Genomic DNA, 22012 nt, shown 5'->3' with positions numbered 1-22012 from the left:
TGGGACCAGATCCTCCAGTTTGTGGCAATCTGTACCCATGACACAAGCTAGGGCATTCTCCAGTTTATGCCCAGGCACCCAAAAGGTTGTTCTGGTGCCCTGGGATCACTGGGATGCCCAGCCCTGGCCATGCTTCCTGTGCTGGCATCTGAGAAAGAAAGTGAAACAGGAGTCACTATGAGGCTTTGGACTACCTGAGGATTACACAATACAGAGGGAATCCTCAAGTGACAGTTAAACTGGCTCTAGGCTGCTTCGTGCCATCAGAGTGTCACAAAGCATCCAGAACATGGCTAAGGATCTTGCTCAGTGTTAAAATCTAGTCCACTTAAGAAAAATATTTGGCATGACTGGGGGTTACAGCTAAAGCTGTAAGCCCTTTGACTGAAATAACAAGGGATTGAGAGAGAGTTGGATGGATGGATTGATGACGGTTGTTGATGCTGGGTGGAAAACTATAGGGAGTTTAGGTCATCTGTCCAGAGGATGAAAATATCATCCATATTTCTCAGGTATGTCACTGATTTTGTGATGCATTTTTCCAGAAATTCTTCCTCAAGGTGGTGCAGGAAGACACTAGCTTACTGGGGAGCCATCCTAGTACCCATGGCTGGTACTATGGTTCGGACAAAGTGTTTATTGTTGAATGCAAAGTTGTAATGAGTGAAGATGAAATAGATAAGTCTGGCAAAGCCTGAGAGCTTATATTCATAACTTTTCTAGCTAGACACAAAGGCTATGTCTACGCTAGAGACCTTACAGCAGCACTGCTCTACTGATGCAGCTGCACTGCAGTAAGATCTCCCGTGTAGCCACTCTATGCTGATGGGAGAAAGCTTTCCTGTAGACATAATTAAACCACCTGTGATGAGCTGCGGTAGCTATGTCAGAGGGAGAAGCTCTCCTACCAACCTAGTGCTGTGCACGCTAACTCTTATGCTGGCGAAACTATTGTCCTTCGTGGGATTGGGGCTAGGGGGCAGTGGTTTCATATTCCTGAGCGACATAAGTGGTCGTGTAGATATGGCTTAAAAATCATGGACTCAGTAGGGACTCTGGTTTTACGTCTCTTTATAACAATCTAAAATCCACTTTGTCCTAGCACTGCAGAAGTGTTAATGGCTCACTTCATTTTGAATGGTTTCAGAGTAGCAGCCGTGTTAGTCTGTATTTGCAAAAAGAAAAGGAGTACTTGTGCCACCTTAGAGACTAACGAATTTATTTGAGCATAAGCTTTTGTGAGCATTTTCAGATCCAATGAAGTGAGCTGTAGCTCACGAAAGCTTAGCCTCAAATAAATTGGTTAGTCTCTAAGGTTCCACAAGTACTCCTTTTCTTTTCATTTTGAATGGTCCCTTGCAACATGGTGTTAACTCCTATGCTTAACAATCTGTTCCACCCTATATTTAGTTGTGACACTCTGATTACCTTTCTCAGACCTGAAGAAGAGCTCTGTGTAGCTCGAAAGCTTGTCTCTTTCTCTTCCACCAAGAGAAGTTGGTCCAATAAATGATATCTCACCTTCCTTGTCTGTCTCATATCCTGGGCCCAACATGGCTGCAACAACACTGCAAACAGCAAAAGGTAATTGCATAGGTAAATTACAACTTTACTCAACAACGTGAGGGACTTAAAGGAATGCATATTGAAGGAAGTACTATCCAAGCTTATCAAACCCTCCTTGCCTCTCTTATACATTTATCTGGTAGTCTGTGCCATATCCAAAGAAATCTGAAATTAATGAGATGTTAGTCTTCTATACAATAAAGAGCTGTAATGGAAACAATATCCTATGCAGCATTGTTAATTGTGAACAATAAAACTATATACCTAAAGTAATCACTTCACTTACCAATGACAGGTAGCCAAGTAAAGGATGGAAGAAAGGGAGGCAGGCAGCAAACGCACAGTACTCTGCCCAAATACTGCTTAGAACAAGGGTGCATATGGGGGCTAAAGGAGAACACTGAGCTGCTGCCTTAAATAAACAGAGAGTTTTGAATGGAAACTTATGAAAGCATTTCTTTTAGTGGCTGCTCTTCATTTTCTTAAGCATGATAAAAGAAAGCCTCTGTTCCTGCCTGGCTATAGGGGTAATTGAAAATCCTAAAAGTGGTCACTGGGCTGCATTTAAGTACCTATGCCTTAGCCTGTGTCCCTCTGTCATATCCATTTTTCTCCCTCATTTCAGTGCTGGCATGTAGAGGTTTGTTTTCACTGAGGAGTACTGTGCACATCTCTTTATAGTGCATGGAAGCTTCTTTACACACGTGCTCAACAAATGGTGAAGACCAGATTATGAACCACTTGCTCATACTGATGAGCAGTTACTCACATAGTCCTTGATTTAGGAAAGTCCCATTGACATCAAATTAAGCATGTGCTGAAGTGCTTTCCTAAACTGTAACCATGACTAGTTGTATTGGTTTCAATAAAGCTACATGTGTGAGTAACTGTTCATTGTGGTGTATTGAAAAGTGTATTGAAATTGTAAGATGCCACTTGAAATGTTCAGGGGGTTTTCTTGGCCCTGCTTGCAAACTAGGGGCCTCTATAGGGAAGTATGTCACTTGGATGTAGTAACAGTCAAGTCAGCAGACAGTCTAGAGTAAAATGGGGTGAGTTGTGCCTCTGTGTTTCAGAGAGCAGCCTGCTTTGTCTCTCTCTCTGTTTGGAGTTCTTGTGTGTTATTCTGAAATCTAAGAAATAAAGTAGTCTTACATGGCAACATTCCATCTAGAGTATGCATGTTTTTATCTAACTTCTTTGGGTGTATGCTGTGAAATATAACATTAATTAGTGTGAATAAAGAGTTCGCAGTCTCTCCCTAAGTATTCAGTGCTGGTTAACTGGCTCTCTGCATTTCTCTCGAAAATGCTTGGCACCGTGCAGGATTAAGTCCCTATAGTTATAACATGCTCATCATGTGTCTCTCCCCACAAAGATCAAGGAAGTTTATGTAAAACAGACTCTAAAAGGTGAAGTAACAATGACATATCAAACAAATTTCTGATAAGTAGGTATATTTTCCTGCCTTATCTATTATTATTTGTATAAATTGAAAATAATACAATTTTATCATTCTACAAAAGTATAATTTTACTGGATTAACTACTCATTACTAAAAATGTTTCATGTGGATGTGTATTACTGCTGATTTAATTGATTGATTTAATGGAACTATAACTGTCTCTTTCATAAAGAGAAAAAGCATTTTCTTTTTTTTATTAAAAATGCAATTTATTCTGTGTATGGTAAATAGTAACTTCTGGGAACAAGATTTTCTTATTTTTCTTTTCCCATTTTGCAAATTAATATAAGCTTAATAAAAATGTTCACAAATTCCCATTTCCAATTATTTAGTTCCAATACCATTAATTTCCTAAAGACTAGCACACAAACAATATTCCCCCCACCCTATTAAATATTTGTTTGTGTTTCTACATTCTAGATAAGTTCTATTTGTTAACTAAATACAGTAAAGTGCATTATTTCAATGTTTAAATTATATATATATATATATATATATATATTAGGGCTGTCAATTAATCACAGTTAACTCATGCGATTAGCTCAAAACATTAATTTCAATTAAAAAAATTAATCATGATTAATCACAGTTTTAATTGCTCTGTTAAACAATAGAATGCCAATAGAAATTTATTAAATATTTTTGGATGTTTTTCTACATTTTCAAAAATATTGATTTCAATTACAACACAGAATTCAAAGTGTACACTGTTCACTTTATATTATTATTTTTATTACGAATATTTGCACTGTACAAACAATAAACAAAAGAAGCAGTATTTTTCAATTCACCTCATACAAGTATAGTAGTGCAACCTATTTATTGTGAAAGTGCAATTTACAAATGTAGATTTTTTTTGTTACATAACTGCACTCAAAAACAAAACCAATGCAAAACTTTAGAGCCTACAAGTCCACTCAGCCTTACTTTTCGTTCAGCCATTTGCTAAGACAAACAAGTTTGTTTACATTTACAGGAGATAATGCTGCCCACTCCTTATTTACAATGTTACCAGAAAGTGAGAACAGGCGTTCGTATGGGACTTTGTAGCTGGCATTGCAAGGTATTTATGTGCCAGACATGCTAAACATTCTTATACCCCTTCATGCCTCCGCCATCATTCCAGAAGACATGTTTCCATGCTGATGATGCTCATTAATAAAATCATGTGTTATTTAAATTTGTGACTGAACTCCTTGGGGGAGAATTGTATGTTTCCGGCTCTATTTTACCCACATTCTGCCATATATTTCATGTTATAGCAATCTTGGATGATGACTCAGCACATGTTCATTTTAAAAACACTTTCACTGCAGATTTGACAAAACGCAAAGAAGGTACCAATGTGAGCTTTCTAAAGATATCTACAGCACTCGACCCAAGGTTTAAGAATCTGAAGTGCCTTCCGAAATCTGAGAGGGATGAGGTATGGAGCATGGAGCATGCTTTCAGAAGTCTTAAAAGAGAAACACTCTGATGTGGAAACTACAGAACCCGAACCACCAAAACAGAAAATCAACCTTCTGCTGGTGGCATCTGACTCAGATGATGAAAATGAAAATGCGTCGGTCTGCACCGCTTTGGTTTGTTATCAAGAAGAACCCATCATCAGCATGGACGAATGTCCTCTGGAATGGTGGTTGAAGCATGAAGGGACATATGAATCATTAGTGCATCAGGCATGTAAATATCTTGTGATGCTGGCTACAGCAGTGCCATGAGAACACCCGTTCTCACTTCCAAGTGACATTGTGAACATGAAACAGGCAGCACTATCTCCTGCAAATGTAAACAAACTTGTTTGTCTGAGCGATTGGCTGAACAAGAAATAGGAGTAAGTGGACTTGTAGGCGCTAAAGATTTACATTTGTTTTATTTTTGAATGCAGTTATTTTTTGTACATAATTCCACATTTGTAAGTTGCACTTTCACAACAAAAAGATTGCAGTACAGTACTTGTATTAGATTAATTGAAAAATACTATTTCTTTGGGGGTTTTTTACAGTGCAAATACTTGTAATCAAAAATAAAGTGTGCACTGTGCACTTTGTATTCTGTTATAATTGAAATCAGTATATTTGAAACTATAGAAAAATATTTAAATAAATTGTATTCTATTACTGTTTAGCAGTGCACTTAATCACAATTATTTTTAATTGCACAATTAATCGTGATTGTTTTAATTGGAGAGAGAGAGAGAGAGAGAGAGAGAGGGAGATATATATAGATAGATATTTTCAGCTTTTTCTTATTGTCAGTGTCCTAGTCTGATCCCACATGAATAATTAATGAAATTTAACAGTATGGTTTTAATAAAAATCTTGCAGTTTTTTAACTTAAACCTGTGATGACTTATACATTTAAAGTAAGATTTTAGAGTCTTCAGTACTATCATGAATGCACGTGGACTGAAGAAGGTTTTTATCAAGTCCCCCTTCCACTCCCGGTCTTCTCTTCTCCAGATTAAACATGCCCAGGTTTTTTAACCTTTCCTCACAGGTCAAGGTATCTAAACCTTTTATCATTTTTATTGCTCTCCTTTAGACTATCTCCGGTTTGTCTATGTCTTTCTTAAAATGTGGCACCCAGAATTGGACACAATACTCGAACTGAGGACTCACCAGTGCTGAGTAGTGGGACAATTACCTTCCATGTCTTACATGAAACACTCCTGTTAATATAAACAGAATGATATTAGTCATTTTTTTACAACTTTGTCACATTGTTGACTCATATTCAATTTGTGATTCATTATAATCCCTGAATCCTTTTTTGCAGTATTCTTACCTAGCCACTTATTCCCCATTTTGTAGTTGTGCATTTGATTTTCCTTCCTAAGTGTAATATTTTGCACGTTTCTTTATTGAACTTCATCTTGCTAATTTCAGACCAATTCTCAAATTTATCAAGGTCATTTTGAATTCTAATCCTATACTTCAAAATGCTTTCAACCCCCCCTACCTTGGAGTCATCCACGAATTGTATAAGCATACTGTGCTCTCCATTATCAAAGTTAATAATTAATAAAATAATAAATTATTTAGAAATATAAAATAACTTATAATAATAAATTAATAATTAATAAAAATATTGACTGGAAGCAGATCCAGAACAGACCTCTATGGGATCCCACTCCTAAAAATATACTCCCAGTTTGACAGTAAACCATTGATAACTACTCTTTGAGTACGGTCTTTCAATCAATGGTGCACCCACCTTATAATAATTTCATTCACGAGAATGTCATGTGGGCAGCATCAAAAGCCATACTTATATCATGTCTACTGCTTCCCACATCCACTATGCCAGTCACCCTGTCAAAGAAGGAAATTATCTTTTCTTTTGCAGACAACCATCTGTCCCTTTTATTACTCAAAGTTTATCATATGCGAGGTTGCAAAAAATTGACTGTTATGGTGACAATAATAAAAGGAGAAATTTGAACAATATGGGTGGGATTTTCAAAAGCACTCCACATAGGCCCAATTCTAGTTCCACTGATGTCTAGAGTTAAACTCCCATTGATTTCAATGGGAGCAGAATTAGATTAAAACACCTAGGCCCAGATCCTCAAAGCTATTATAAGTGCCCAGCTCTCACTGATTTCAATGGGAGTTAGGCACCTAAATATCTTTCTGAATTTGGGCATAAGTGCTTTTGAATATCCCACCTATTTTTTTTTTAAACAGGGTAAACCATATGGGGCTTATTATCAGAAAGTTTGAGTCCCCACAACTAAAACCAAAGTCATTGTGGGTGCTATGGAAAGAACAGAGCCTGGTACCTAGAAGTAAAAATGAACATCAAGATCAACCAAACAAATTAAAAAGGGTGAAAGCTTTTCTAACAAATTCCCACTACTTATAGATTCAAAACATAACCAGATCCTAATATTTGTTAATTTTATAAAATTTTACATAGCTTGTAAATGGCAGTACACTCACTAATCATCCTCAATCAGTGCTCCAGCTAAGGCTTTAGTTCTGTCAGTCTGCATGCAAATGTCATTAACCTTGTCACCTACTTCACACTTTTTTCCCCTACAGCTCTCGTAAGTTCACAGTTTTGTTTGAAACAGAATCCAAGGCCCTGTCTACACTGGCAAGTTTCTGCACAGTAAAGCAGCTTTCTGCACTTTAGCTCCCGAGGTGGACACACTGCCAAGCCACTTAGTGCGCAGAAACTGCACAGTTGCAGCATTGTGAAAAAAAACCACCACGACGAGAGGCGTACAGCTTTCTGCACCGGGGGTACGGTGCTGCGGTGCCAGTGTAGACACCCTGGTCAATTACAGCAACGACCTTGGGAGCACAGCCTCCCTCTTTGTCATTGCTGGATGAACGGCTGTGCAGAATTAGAGAGCCGCCACAAAGAACTAAGGAGGATTTTCTGCCTGATGTTATGATGCACTCCGGGGCTGAAAAACAGGAATTGAAGGAGTGGCGGGACAGCGAGAAGAGAATGCAGGAATGAAAGGAAAATGCAGCATGCCAGAATGAAGCCATGGAATGGCTCTTAAACATTATAGATTCATAGATTCCCAATGGCCTGTGATGGGATGTTAGATGGGGTGGGATCTGAGGTACTACAGAGAATTCTTTCCTGGGTATCTGGCTGGTGAATCTTGCCCATATGCTCAGGGTTCAGCTGATTGCCATATTTGGGGTTGGGAAGGAATTTTCCTCCAGGGCACATTGGAAGAGGCCCTGAGGTTTTTCGCCTTCCTCTGTAGCATGGGGCACGGGTCACTTGCTGGAGGATTCTCTGCACCTTGAAGTCTTTAAACCATGATTTGAGGACTTCAGTAGCTCAGACATAGGTGAGAGGTTTATCGCAGGAGTGGGTGGGTGAGATTCTCTGGCCTGCATTGTGCAGGAGGTCAGACTAGACGATCATAATGGTCCCTTCTGACCCTAATACTATGAATCTATGAGAATGCAGCATGCCAGAATGAAGCCATGGAGTGGCTCTTAAACATTATGGAGCACCAGGCGGACATGCACCAGGTGATACTAGCACTGCAAACCAAGGATCTCCATGCCTGCCCTCCCCTGCAGCCACTGTCACAAAACTCTTTCCCATGCACCCCCACAGACACCGCCAACACACTCTTATTGACCTCCTGGCTCCTGTCTGTACCCACGGCATTCCACTCCTCCCCCATCACAGTCCAGCACTACAGACTTCCAGTACCCACTGCACTTAACACCCATCCCTCTGCAGTTTAGCCTGCTGCACTGTACTCTAAAGAAGAGGGTTGGATATGATCCCTGGACATACACAGATCTTCAGCCGTCCTGGGGCTCCACCTCCCCCTGGGACCTTCCCTTCCCCCATCCTTCTCAGTGCTGATGTGTTGTTTCTTTGATTGTCTCCTCCAGTTGTTGTTTTTTAATAAAAAAGTTGTGTTGGTTTGGGTTTGAAAACAATCTTTATTCTATTAATTGAAAGCAAACAGAGCCCTGCAAAGCAACAGACAATTATCTTAAGCCTTCATATTGCATTATCTGCACCAATCACAATCACCTCCTAGCATTACAAGCACTGCACTCCCAAGCACAGCAACAAATATTAGTGGCTTTCAGCTTCAGATTGCTGCCTCAAGACATCATTTATCCTTATGGCCCCACACTGTGCCCTTGTCTCTAGCTGTTCAAATTCAGCCTCCAGGCGCTGAGCCTCTGTGGTCCAGCCCTGAGTGAAGCTTTCACCCTTCCCTTCACAAATATTATGGCGCGTACAGTACACAGCTATAAGCATAGGAATATTGTCATCGGCCAGGTCCAGCTTCCCCTAGAGACAGCGCCAGCGGGCTTCTAAATGGCCAAAAGCACACTCGACAGTCATTCTGCACTTGCTCAGCCTGTTGTTGAACTGCTCCTTGCTGCTGTCAAGTTGCCCCATGTATGGCTTCATAAGCCACAGCATTAAGGGGTAGGAGGGATCTCCCAGGATCACAATGGGCATTTTGACTTCCCCTATGGTGATCTTCTGGTCCGGGAACAGGCCAGTGTTCCGAAAGATGCGTGTGTCATTCATCTTTTCGGACCAGCCTGTGCTAATGTCTGTGAAACACCCACGGTGATCCACAAGTGCCTGGAGAACCATTGAGAAATACCCCCTTGCAATTAATGTACTCAGTGGCTAGGTGGCCTGGTGCCAGAATTGGAATATGCGTGCCATCTATTGCCCCTCTACAGTTAGGGAAGCCGATTTGTGCAAAGCCATTCACAATGTCACGCACGTTGCCCAGAGTCACTGTCTTTTGGACCAGGATGCGATTAATGGCATCCAGTGGTCTACCTTCCCACTCCGAACTGGTTAGCAGTCTGGAGTAGCAGTCTGCAGTACCCAGCTTCCACAGTGCAAACGCCACATGCCTCTCAAACAGCAGGGCAGCTCTCACTCTCGTGTCCTTGCACTGCAGGGCTGGGATGAGCTCAGCACACAGTCCCATGAAGGTGGCTTTCCTTATCCAAAAGTTCTGCAGCCACTTATCATCCCAGACGTGCATAATAATGTGATCCCACCATGCAGTGCTTGTTTCCCAAGCCCAAAAGTGGTGTTCCACTGTGGTCAGCACCTCCATGAATGCCACAAACAGTCTCGTGTCATAGCTAGTATGCGTGGCGAGATCAATGTTGCACTTCTCTTGCCTTTGTAGTTAAGGAATAACTCCAGTGCCACTTGTGACATGTTAGTCAGAGCAAGAAGCATACTGGTCAACAGTTTGGGATCCATTCCTGCAGACTGAAGAGGCAGAGTGAGTAGTACACAAACCATTGAAAGATGGCGCCAAATGCAGATGGAAGCACAGGGATTGTTGGGATGTGAAGCAATGCATCATGGGACATTGGGACAGGACCCAGGATGCCCCACGACCCCCTCTGCCTTCCCACAACTCTTAGCGGCAGAAGAGAAAGGTATGTTCTGTGGGATAGCTGCCCAGAGTGCACTGCTCTGAATACCGCCTCAAGTGTGAACATGCTATTGTGCAGGCAGCTGACAGTGTGAACACACAACAGTGGTTCCCCTTCAGCACTCTCTGAGTGGCACTGTAGCTGCGGCACTGTAACTCTGCCCGTGTAGACATACACTAATTTTGAATGAAAAGACTAGGATTTAGCATGTAGGGTTTGGATATCAGAGAAAATCATCTCTAGTGAAACACTGAGAGTTAGCTGTAGTGAAGGTTCAGAAGTAGAAGGGAAGAAGGAGGATCCTGGAAACTACAGGCCAGTCAGCCTCACCTCAGTCCCTGGAAAAATCATGGAATCCTCAAGGAATCCATTTTGAAGCACATAGAGGAGAGGAAAGTGATCAGGAACAGTCAGCATGGATTCACCAAGGGCAAGTCATGCCTGACTAACCTAATTGCCTTCTATGACAAAATAACTGGCTCTGTGGATGAGGGGAAAACAGTGGATGTGTTGTTCCTTGACTTTAGCAAAGCTTTTGACATGGTCTCCCACAGTATTCTTGCCAGCAATTTTAAAAAAGTATGGATTGGATGAATAGAATGAATGAATAAGGTGGATAGAAAGCTGGCTAGATTGTCGGGTTCAACGGGGAGTGATCAATGGCTCCATGTCTAGTTGGCAGCCGGTATCAAGTGGAGTGCCCCAAGGGTCGGTCCTCATGTCAGTTTTGTTCAATATCTTCATTAATGATCTGGAGGATGGTGTGGATTGCACCCTCAGCAAGTCTGCAGATGACACTAAACTGGGAGGAGAGGCTGGAGGGTAGGGATAGGATACAGAGGGCCCTAGACAAATTAGAGGATTGAGCCAAAAGAAATCTGATGAGGTTCAACAAGGACAAGTGCAGAATCCTGCACTTGGGACGGAAGAACCCAATGCACAGCTACAGACTAGGGACCGAATGGCTAGGCAGCAGTTCTGCGGAAAAGGACCTAGGGGTGACAGTGGACGAGAAGCTGGATATGAGTCAGCAGTGTGCCCTTGTTGCCAAGAAGGCCAATGGCATTTTGGGATGTATAAGTAGGGGCATAGCGAGCAGATCGAGGGACGTGATCGTTCCCCTCTATTCAACATTGGTGAGGCCTCATCTGGAGTACTGTGTCCAGTTTTGGGCCCCACACTTCAAGAAGGATGTGGATAAATTGGAGAGAGTCCAGCGAAGGGCAACAAAAATGATTAGGGGTCTGGAACACATGACTTATGAGGAGAGGCTGAGGGAGCTGGGATTGTTTAGCCTGCAGAAGAGAAGAATGAGGGGGGATTAGATAGCTGCTTTCAACTACATGAAAGGGGGTTCCAAAGAGGATGGATCTAGACTGTTCTCAGTGGTAGCAGATGACAGAATGAGGAGTAATGGTCTCAAGTTGCAGTGGGGGAAGTTTAGGTTGGATATTAGGAAAACCTTTTTCACTAGGAGGTTGGTAAAGCACTGGAATGCGTTACCTAGGGAGGTGATGGAATCTTCTTCCTCAGAGGTTTTTAAGGTCAGGCTTGACAAGGCTCCGGCTGGGATGATTTAGTTGGGGATTGGTCCTGCTTTGAGCAGGGGGTTGGGCTAGATGACATCCTGAGGTCCCTTCCAACCCTGATGTTCTATGATTCTATGATTCTATATTGGACTCCTACCAATTGCTTTAAAAACACATACTGATCAGATTTGTGAAAGAGATTTAAAGCGGGGCCATAACATGGTGAGTTTGGCTTTGTCTACAGTGCACTTTTGTTGTTAAAACTTTTGTCGCTCTGGGGTGTGAAAAAAAACACCCCCATGAACAACAAAAGTTTTAATGATGAAAAGCACCAGTGTGGACAGCAGTTCGTCGGCGGGAGGCACTCTCCCATCAATGAAGCTACCACCCCTCATTCAGGGTGTTTTTATTTTGTCGCCGGGAGAACCATTGTAAGGTGCGCAGTGTAAAGAGAACCTTAGAGACAGTAAAGAGAGGCATATTGAGGTCTGTGGGGAGGTACGGGTGAGACACAGATAAAACATGGATCACACAGATAAAACATATAGGGAGACACATGGGGAGACATTATATGATCTGTTCCAAAAACATGTCTATAACTCCTGCCCCCTCCTCTTGCAATTGTAACTCGTATGCCAGGCAGATTCAGCAGCAACAAGGGCCAGATTAAATATCTAGGGGTTGCTCTTAACAGTACAAAACAGAACTGGCTGAAGATCCAACCCAGTAATCTTGGAAAATTAATCACCACCACTGGGTGCCTCTAAGAGGCAATACTTCCCCTCTCACAAGCATTGAGTCTGTGTATAGCAAAGAAAACTTTTAATAAAAAGGGAAAAGGAACCCAGCATTAATTTGGGAAAATACCATAACCATGATTTGAGAGCATATGACCATGAGCAGACACCCACCCCAGACTATATTGGGCAGTGAGTGCCCTTTGCCTCAGTTTCTCAACTTGCAGTGTGAAAGTCCAACAACCAACCTTTAACACACCACTCCCCTCCACTGCACCCCACCCACAGTTGCTGTCCTTGGTCAGTGAAGACCCAGAGTTCAGAGGTGCATTCATGTGAGTTTACCTCCCTCCACTGCTGCAGCTGGCTCTGTTGCTGCTGTTCACTCTGCCATTGTTCGTTCTGCTGCTGTTGACCACTGTACTGCCATCTGCCGTTCCACCAGTAGCTGGTGCTGCTGCCGTCTTGCAGCCTCTCTGCTGCGACGTTACATTCTGTGACATTACACCACTTAACCCAGCTCTCAGTAGTGATTCAAGCATATAGTGGGGAATCTCACTACTAGTGCAAGCTGTGTAATCTCTTTTACCACAACACTACATCTAAGCCTTAGCACCTGGTTATTAGTGATCACCAAACAAAACAAGTGAGACAAATGGTGTTGCGGACTCCTTAGGCATCACCACCTGGTAGGTAGGTAGGTAGGTATGAATGCATGCCTGCCTGCCTGCCTGCCTCTCACATACACACTCAGATTTAACATCCCTACTTCCCTGTTTAGCACACAAGGTTCAGGTTAGGATGACACGCTCAATCAGGGCAGTCTAAGTACAGTTATGATGCCATTTCCTCATACAGTAAGGAAAACAACATTTCATTATCCTGGCACTCAATATGTAAGTGATTTGTAACCCAACACCAGCCAAATTGATCACTTAGGCAAAGCATCTCCAGCATGCTGTGCACCTAGGCAGACTAGATGTGTTTATGCAAATATGGTCTGTTCCTGAAACCTTTTACCCCCAGTCCATCACTAGATGTCAGGAGAGAGCTCATTCAGACCTTGCTTGCATCACAATGAAGAGAGGGGTGTAAAAAAGACCCTTTTAAAGAACAGAAAATCCCAACATTACATCTCCCTTAAGCAAAAATAACCCTCTGTTGAGACACAGTGTAGGAGAATCCTAATGGAGGATGAGTGGAAAAAAATCTGTACAGAGATGTCAACAATGAGAATGGTAGTCATCCACCTTTGGGCAGATGTGGACTGTGGGCAGCAGCTCTCAGATGGAGGCTGTTAATGTATAGCAGGCAAGCGGAGCTTTTAACTCCTCACAGTGGCCTGAAGTATTGGGGCAGCAGAACAATTGGCAGTAGACTGTAGCTGGCACCTAACATCAATGGGATCCTCACACATACACTGAAGGGCATTATTTAAGGACGAGGCAAAGTTTCTGCTGGTGTAAATGGGATTATGACAAGTTCCATTATCTTCAGTGGAGTTCTAGCCATTAATGACAAGAGGAAATTTTGCCCTAGATGTTCATGTCTAGTTTTTTCCTAATTGTCGTTTTCCACCTGAAGATCTTCTAAGCTATTTCAGTTTTTCACATCAAGATCTTTAACACAGTTTGTAGGACTTCAGTCTCTGCTGTGGGACAACTAAATAACAAGAGTATTAAGATGGAATTCTGATGACAGAGCTTTTGAGGAAACTGGGACAGTATTATTTTGCTAGTTACCTGGTGGAATATAGCTAGACAGTCCCTTCCCATGAGCACTCACCAGATACTGTGGACCTTCAGACACACCTTTGTTTTCAAAAGTCTACATCTGTCAAAAAGTTCAGCCTGTGTCTAGCACAAGGCTTCCCCATCATGGCTGTTTGTTGGGTTTTTTCCCCAACAAAATCAAAGTATTTTGAGGTGGAAAGGACCAGATCAGGGTCTTCACTCTCTGCCACTGAAGAATATCTCAATCTTCTGATATGGGACACATCTAATATTAAACTGATACAACAATTGATTTTAGCCAAAAGGACAGGAAGTATAGGATTCTTGAAGTTAAACTCAGAAATAGAAACTCATGGTTTCTTAATTTTAGAGAAATATCATTTCTTTCATTCCAAAGAGTGAGTCTTATTCACCTGCTGTCTCTGGATAGAAATAAGTATCTATGCAACAGTGAGCACAACTGTAGGTAATATTTGTGTGACCTTCAGTATTATGGTAATTTATTTAAATGTTATTTGTTAATTAAGAGTATTTCACATAAAAGAGCAACGAAATAACTTTTACCAATTAACTGTATCATAGAAATTATTGAAATGATCAATTATCATAATCAACAATCATTATGGAAATAACAAAATAACAAATGCCTCTAAAATGACAGCTGGCCTGTTTTTTAGGCATGCTTTTGATTTCTCATTGAGCAGAATATCTGTTTCCTGTCGTAAAACAACCTGATTTATATGCCCTATAATTGCTACATAAAGGAAATGTTAAATGTGAGGTAATAAGAGAAAACTTTTCTTACATTTTGTTCCCTCAGATATCTTAAAGTATTTCAGACACCTGTTTTGGATCTTGGCATAGATCTATCTGAACTGTTCTGAAAGAAGGCCTTTATTAGGTGGCTAAAATACAATGACTCTTGTCTAATGAGGGGCCAGAATGTCAACAGCAAGCAAGAGGGAATCTTTCACTAGATCTGAAAAAAAAGATTAGACCAGGGGTTCTGAAACTTCATTGCATTGTGACCCCCTTCTGACCCCAGGAGGGGGGATCGAGCCCAACTGAACCCACCCAAGCCCCACCATCCCAGGTTGGTGGCCAAAGCCGAAGCCCCAGCCTCACTGCCTCAGGGCCAAAGCCGAAGCCCAAAGGCTTCAGCCTCAGGAAGAGAGCCTGTAACCTGAGCCCTGCCACCCAGGGCTGATGCCCTTGGGCTTTGGCCGTGGGCTGTGGGGCTTGGGCCGCAGTTGGTGGGGCTCGGGTTTTGGTCCCGGGCCCCAGCAATTCTAAGCCAGCCCGAGCGACCCCATTAAAATGGGCATGCAACCCACTTTGAGGTCCTGACCCACAGTTTGAGAACCGCTGGATTAGACTATTCAATCTATTATTAAAATGTGGCTAACTGCTGCAAATAAAAGGGAAATAAACACATTTAATCAAAGGAAATATAAGACAGCAAATAGAGATTATTTAAAGACTTTACTGCTTGACCTTACTTTTGATGGCTGGTCAAAATGAGTAATATGTAGCAAGATTTGATAAGGTACAAATCTACCTCCCATCACACAAGTAGTTCTGCTCTGTACTTGGGAGTTCTACAAGGCCTGGTGAGAACAGAACACTGCCCCTTCCAACAGGGAGTGAAGTATAGCCACTCTGTGGATTTTACTGTAGCTTCAGGGCTTGGTAGCCCCTGGTTTTGCTACATTATCCCCTCTGAAATACTATAAGATGAGTTCAGTCAGTGAATCAGTTTAAAGGGGAGTCCTGCAGCCTCCTTTCTCCTGCTCCACCCCCAAATTATAGAACACCATCATGAAAGAGATCAGGAAAACTTGACACATAGAGCATTCTCCTCCAACAAAAAGAATTGTTATCTTTATTTAACAGTTTTATAATGCCACCCATCACTTTCGTATCTGAGCAACTTCCATATAAAATCAATAGCAAAGTCCTTAGTGAACTATATGGGAAATATATGGTAGGTCTCTCTGTATTTGGGCCTGGAAGGTGTTTTGGTGCAACAAATATAAACCTTAATGTACAGTGAATTTATATGGTGGTGTGTGTTTCTCAGATATAAACGGAATAACATATTTAATGTAGAAATATATGAAAGTTCATCTCCTCATCCTGTGTGTTTTTTCTAGGTAACTTTAACTTTTTTTTTGACAAGCTGTAATGTACAGTGTAAACTGCAAAATAGAAAACAAACAAACATATAAACAAAACCAGCAACTCAGGCATTATTCTGTAGGGGGAAGATAAATTTCCTTGATTACGCGCAATGATAAAAAGGCAATAAAAACATTTCCAAGGCTGGCACAGTTTAATGAACTTTGAAGATATTTCTCAAATTTTAGTAGAGGCATGAATCCTTTAAAATCCCTTTCAGGGCTGTGTATATAGGAAGAGTAATAGCATCCTAAAGACTGCTGAATTATAGGAGACAAATGGACCAAAAGACCATAACTATCTTACAGCCTAGCTGATACAATTAGGATTCGAGATGGTCCCAAGCTGCGCAGTTTGGATCTGAATGCTGACTCTCTCCCCACAAAAAAGTTTGGGGTATTCAGAACGGGAAGGCTGGGGGGAGGGGGGAGTGTGTGTGTGTGTGTGTGTGTTACTTTAGATCCAGCTCTAGTTAACGTAAGAGATTAGGAAACCCATTTGGCAAATAAGCAGAACCAGAGGTGGGGGAGGGAGAGAAGGTGGTGCTGTGGCCCCCAATTCTGGGTCTGTTCACTCACCAGACTGTTCCTCAAAGTAATGAAAAGCAACGGTCCCACAGTGTGGCCCCAGGCAGCAATCCCCATGTGGCCAGCCGGAGCAGCTGCGGTCCCTGGATGGCTGGCCAGAGCAGCTGCGGTCCGTGGCCCCAAACAGCGGTCCCCAGGCGACTGGCCAGAGCAGCCATGGTCCAGTCACCCCAGCAGTGGTCCCGGGGTAGCTGGCTGGAGCAGCCACAGTCCATGGCCCCTGGCAGCTGGTGCCACTGGCCCTCCAGCAGCGGCCCCTCAGACTCTCCCGCCAATATGTAGTCGCAGGTGTTTTTAGTATACAGGTTATGGACTGTGAATTTTTGTTTATTGCCCGTGACCTATCCATGACTTTTACTAAAAATACCCGTGACTAAATCGTAGTCTTACTTATCAGCTTACCTATCCTCTTTATCTTAATGTCCCGGTCATGCATCTTTTTTTTTAAAGGATGACCAACATATAAATTTTTCTTCCTAGCACCTGATTACTCAATCTCTCATTCAATGTCCAATGTATATTTGGAGGAGTCAAATCTAGACAGTCACCAGGACTGCTGTTGCAATCATGCATAACACATCTGCTAGTTCTTTAGCTCTAGTTATATCTACAACTGCTCGTCTTGTTCTTTTGATAGTTTGTTCAGTGCAGGAGGGGGGAGGACAGGCTGCCCTTGGCACTGTACAAAAGCATTTCTTGCTTCCTTGCTGGCTTTGTCAGGCTGGCAAGCCTGTAGTGCAATGATGCCTATTGTTACGATGAGGATGTCCCAAATAAGGTATCCAGGATCGCTATGGTTCAACTTTGTTTCAAATACTGGGAATAGCCTTGGAAACAAATACTGTAGCTAGTAAAGGTTTTAGAAGTTCCATATAGCACTAAAGGCAAATGATCTTTTAGTAGAAAAGGGAAGAACAATGGTCACTTAGTGAGGTTTTATCGCTATTGTTCTGCATACTTTTGCAGACCCAAGAAACATGTATAGAGGGGGTAAGTTTTGTATCAGAACTTTTGTGTGCTTATACACAATGAACCTCTGACTCTTGTGAGGTTTATCCATTTATGGACTATAGTATTTCCATTGCTAGAGTTCAAACTGCACCCACCTACTTTTGCACCAGACATCATCTGATGCTGCCACCTCTCTTACCTTCCTTATTCTGAGGTATTTTCTCAACATCAATCTCTGTAGCATCTAGGCTCTATATTGAACAATAGCATCTGTGTTTTACTTTGATTTTAGAGTTTAATCCAAATCCCATTGAAATCAATGACAAAATTCTCACTGACTTCAATGTGCTTGTGATCATGATACGCAGCCTCTTGTCTGGCTCTGCCATTCCATCTTATCTCTGTCATAGCTGATTTTTGGTTAACCACCCCATGCTCCCGCTCCCAAATCCCTACACACAAAAAACATAAAAAGACACTTGGAACACTATATCTTCCACTCTTTCAATTACTTTTTTTGAAAATAACAATGAAAATCACGTACACTGATACCAATATTCTGAAGTCCCTCACTATTTTGTGCCTTGAGTGAAATCTGAACCCAAGATACCCTGCACTACAGTACCTCTGCTTCTTGTATGTGTCAGAGAAGAAGGGGGAGGAAACCCTTAAATGGTCAATCTGTGAGTCTCTCTCTTTCTCTCTTATCCTGATGGCTTTTTTTAAAACTTAGAACTGGGTTCATGCTTTTCTCTAAGACTTACTTTCTCAGGCACTTCGGGCTTGGTTCTGAGTTCACTTTCACAGATGTAAATCAGGAGTAACTTCACTGAAGTCATTAAATCTTCAGCAGTATAAATTCAGTCTGAATGAGAATAGAATCTTGCACTTTGACATAGCCACAGATTTGGCTCCTAGCTTATTTTACCCTCTTGTACCCAATCCCAACTCCCCATACTTCAAAAATTTAGACATATGATGCAATAATCTTATCAGCCATCATTTTTTAATCCTTTTATTTTCTGTTAAAAAAAGAAGTGAAATCTAGCTCTAATGCACTCGCAATCATAACATTAATATAGATCAGTGGTTCCTAAATTGAGGTTCATGAACCCCCCGGGGGTTCACGAAATGTTACAGGGGGTTCTCAGGAAAAAAATCCCTAATGGCGGAAAGAGCTGTCACTAGGAACCCCGGGCAGCATGGGGCCAGCAGCTCAGAGCCCCTGGCTTCCAAGAGCTAAGCAGATAAAAGCAAGCATATCTATCACACTGAGGAGATTTAAACTTCAAAACTCCTTATAAGAAATGGAAAGGAGGTGGATATTTTTTGCTGTTTTTAAAATTAAATAGGCAGCTAGTATTGTTTTTTAAATTATTATGAAGAACAGGTTTAAGCTTTGTTGTAACGTGCGTCGTTTGCCTGGGCCGTTCAAGACCTGAATGCTTGTGTAGGAGGAACTCTGAGTTGGCTTCTTAAATATCTTCATGCTGTTTCATACTCCTGATACTCCTTGATGAAACATAGGAGCCTTGTCTTATCACAGGCTTATTCAAAGTGATACAAGCTACGAAAGTGAGATCTTGGAAGAGTGTTGCCATTTTCATAATGTAATAAAAATACTGTAATGCTAAATAATAATTAATAATAAATAGTGTGTGAGACAGGGGTCGGCAACCTATGGCACGCGTGCCAAAGACGGCACGTGAGCCGATTTTTAATGGCACGCTGCTGCCTGCCGGGTCCCAGGCGCCAGCCCCGCTCAGCCCGCTGCCGAACCCAGGCTGGCAGCAGGCTGAGCGGGGCCGGGACCCCAGCAGGCAGCAGAGTGCCATTAAAAATCCTACAGAATGCCATTAAAAATCTTCTCTGCCTCCCCCCACCCCGCGGGGGCAGGGTGAAGAAGCTTGGTCCTGCCGGCTACTGCTGCAGGGCAGGCAAGCTCCCCCATCCCCCGCCATGCTGGGTTCCTGCCCCTCCTCATCTCCCTCTCTGCCGCCGATCAGCTGATGGCCTTTGCGAGGGAGGGGGAGAAGCGGAGCCGCAGTGCGCTCGCTGCTCCGGGAAGGAGGCGGAGAAGAGGTGGGGACAGGGCCTTGGAGAAGGGGGGTGGAGTCAGGGCATATCCCCTCCAGCCCCCTGCCATGAGCCGCTCTGGGCAGGAGGCTGGGAGCACCCCTACGACCCTAGCCCACACCCCCAGCCCTCTGCCCTGACCCTTACACATCCCAACACACCCCAGCCCTGACCCTGCACCCCCCCCATACTCCCAGCCCTCTGCCCTGACCCCTGTACCCGCCACACACCCCCAGCCCTCTGCCCTGACCCCTGCACCCCCCCTCACACACACCCAGCTCCTTGCCCTGACCCCTGCACTCCTCACACACCACAGCCTTCTGCACTGACCCTGCACCTCCCCACGACCCCAGTCCTGACTCCTGCAGCCCCCACATATACCCAGCCCCCCACACCCCATGCCGACTCCTGCACCCCCTCACATGCCCCCAGCCCTCTGCCCTGACCCCTGCACCCCCCACATATCCAGCCCCCCCAGACCCCATGCCCTGACTCTTGCACCCCCCACATTCCCACCCCCACCCTGAGCACCAAACGGGAGCTCCTGCACACACACCCACATTCGCACCTGCACCCTTTCCACCAAATGGGAGCTGCCAGGTAAGCACTCCACACCCAAACCTCCTGCTGCAACCCTGAGCCCGCTCCCTCATTCTAGCTCCTGGCCAGACCCTACAACCCAACCCCCAGCCTGCTCCTTCACTCTCAGCCCTGTGCTCAGCACACTCCCACCCTCATCTCAGTGCAGAGAGAGAGGAAGAGAATGGGCTAGAACCAGGGAGAAGGTAGGTACCCACACTATGTGGGCAGGGCTGGGATCCCAGACTGGAAGGGGGCTGAGCGGGGCTGCAGCCAGGACCCTGGCTGGAAGGAGCCGACAGACAGAATCCCAGACCGGCAGCAGGCTGAGTGGCAGCGCGCTGAGGCACTCAGCCCACTGATGGTCTGGGGTCCCAGACACCAGCCCTGCTCAGCCCGCTGCCGGCCTAGGTGAACGGAACCCCAGGCTGGCAGCGGGCTGAGCAGGCCGGTGGCATATGATCAGCATTTTAATTTAATTTTAAATGAAGTTTCTTAAACATTTTGAAAACCTTGTTTACTTTACATACAACAATAGTTTAGTTATATAATATATAGACTTATAGAGAAAGACCTTCTAAAAATGTTAAAATGTATTATTGGCACCTGAAACCTTAAATTAAAGTGAATAAATGAAGACTTGGCACACCACTTCTGAAAGGTTGCCGACCCCGGTGTAATAAGGATGTCATAATTTTTTTTTATATTTCCAAGAACATTGCTTTTATAATTTATACTCCAGTAAAGTGATCAATGGCTCCAGGTCTAGTTGGCAGCCGGTATCAAGCAGAGTGCCCCAAGGGTCAGTTCTCAGGCCGGTTTTGTTCAATATCTTCATTAATGATCTGGAGGATGGCGTGGATTGCACCCTCAGCAAGTTTGCAGATGATACTAAACTGAGAGGAGTGGTAGATATGCTGAAGGGTAGGGATAGGATACAGAGGGATCTAGACAAATTAGAGGATTGGGCCAAAAGAAATCTGATGAGGTTCAACAAGGACAAATGTAGAGTTGTGCACTTAGGATGGAAGAATCTCATGCACCGCTACAGACTAGGGACCGAATGGCTAGGCAGCAGTTCTGCAGAAAAGGACCTAGGGGTTACAGTGGACGAGAAGCTGGATATGAGTCAACAGTGTGCCGTTGTTCCAAAGAAGGCCAATGGCATTTTGTGCTGTATAAGTAGGGGCATTGCCAGCAGATGAGGGACATGATCATTCCCCTCTATTTGGCACTGGTGAGGCCACATCTGGAGTACTGTGTCCAGTTTTGGGCCCCACACTACAAGAAGGATGTGGAAAAATTGGAAACGTCCAGCAGAGGGCAACAAAAATGATTAGGGGACTGGAGCACATGATGTATGAGGAGGGGGTGAGGGAACTCGGATAGTTTAGTCTGCGGAAGAGAAGAATGAGGGGGGATTAGATAGCTGTTTTCAACTACCCGAAAGAGAGTTCTAAGGAGGATAGATCTAGACTGTTCTCAGTAGTAGCAGATGGCAGAACGAGGAGTAATGGTCTCAAGTTGCAGTGGGGGAGGTTTAAGTTGTATATTAGGAAAAACTTTTTCACTAGGAGGGTGGTAAAGCACTGGAATGGGTTACCTAGGGAGGTGGTGGAATCTTCTTCCTCAGAGGTTTTTAAGGTCAGGCTTGACAAAGCTCTGGCTGGGATGATTTAGTTGGGGATTGG

The 22012-nt window shown here is 43.4% G+C and overlaps 1 long non-coding RNA gene across 6 annotated transcripts in view; it reads left to right on the top strand.

Moving 5' to 3' along the window:
• Positions 1-22012, top strand: part of LOC125638508 (uncharacterized) — a 318696-nt gene that overhangs the window by 198902 nt on the left and 97782 nt on the right. For 2 of the 6 annotated variants that reach the window (XR_012668986.1, XR_012668984.1), the window contains one exon: positions 1438-1584. The exons of the other annotated variants lie outside the window; for them this stretch is intronic. This is a non-coding gene — a long non-coding RNA (uncharacterized LOC125638508). The remainder of the gene's footprint in view (positions 1-1437; positions 1585-22012) is intronic. 6 annotated transcript variants of the gene reach the window in all.

Source organism: Caretta caretta, chromosome 6 (assembly GCF_965140235.1).
Source record: "Caretta caretta isolate rCarCar2 chromosome 6, rCarCar1.hap1, whole genome shotgun sequence".
NCBI classification, from domain to species: domain Eukaryota; kingdom Metazoa; phylum Chordata; order Testudines; family Cheloniidae; genus Caretta; species Caretta caretta.
The sequence above is the reverse complement of the archived record's forward strand: the minus strand, read 5'-3'. Positions and strand labels throughout refer to the sequence as shown.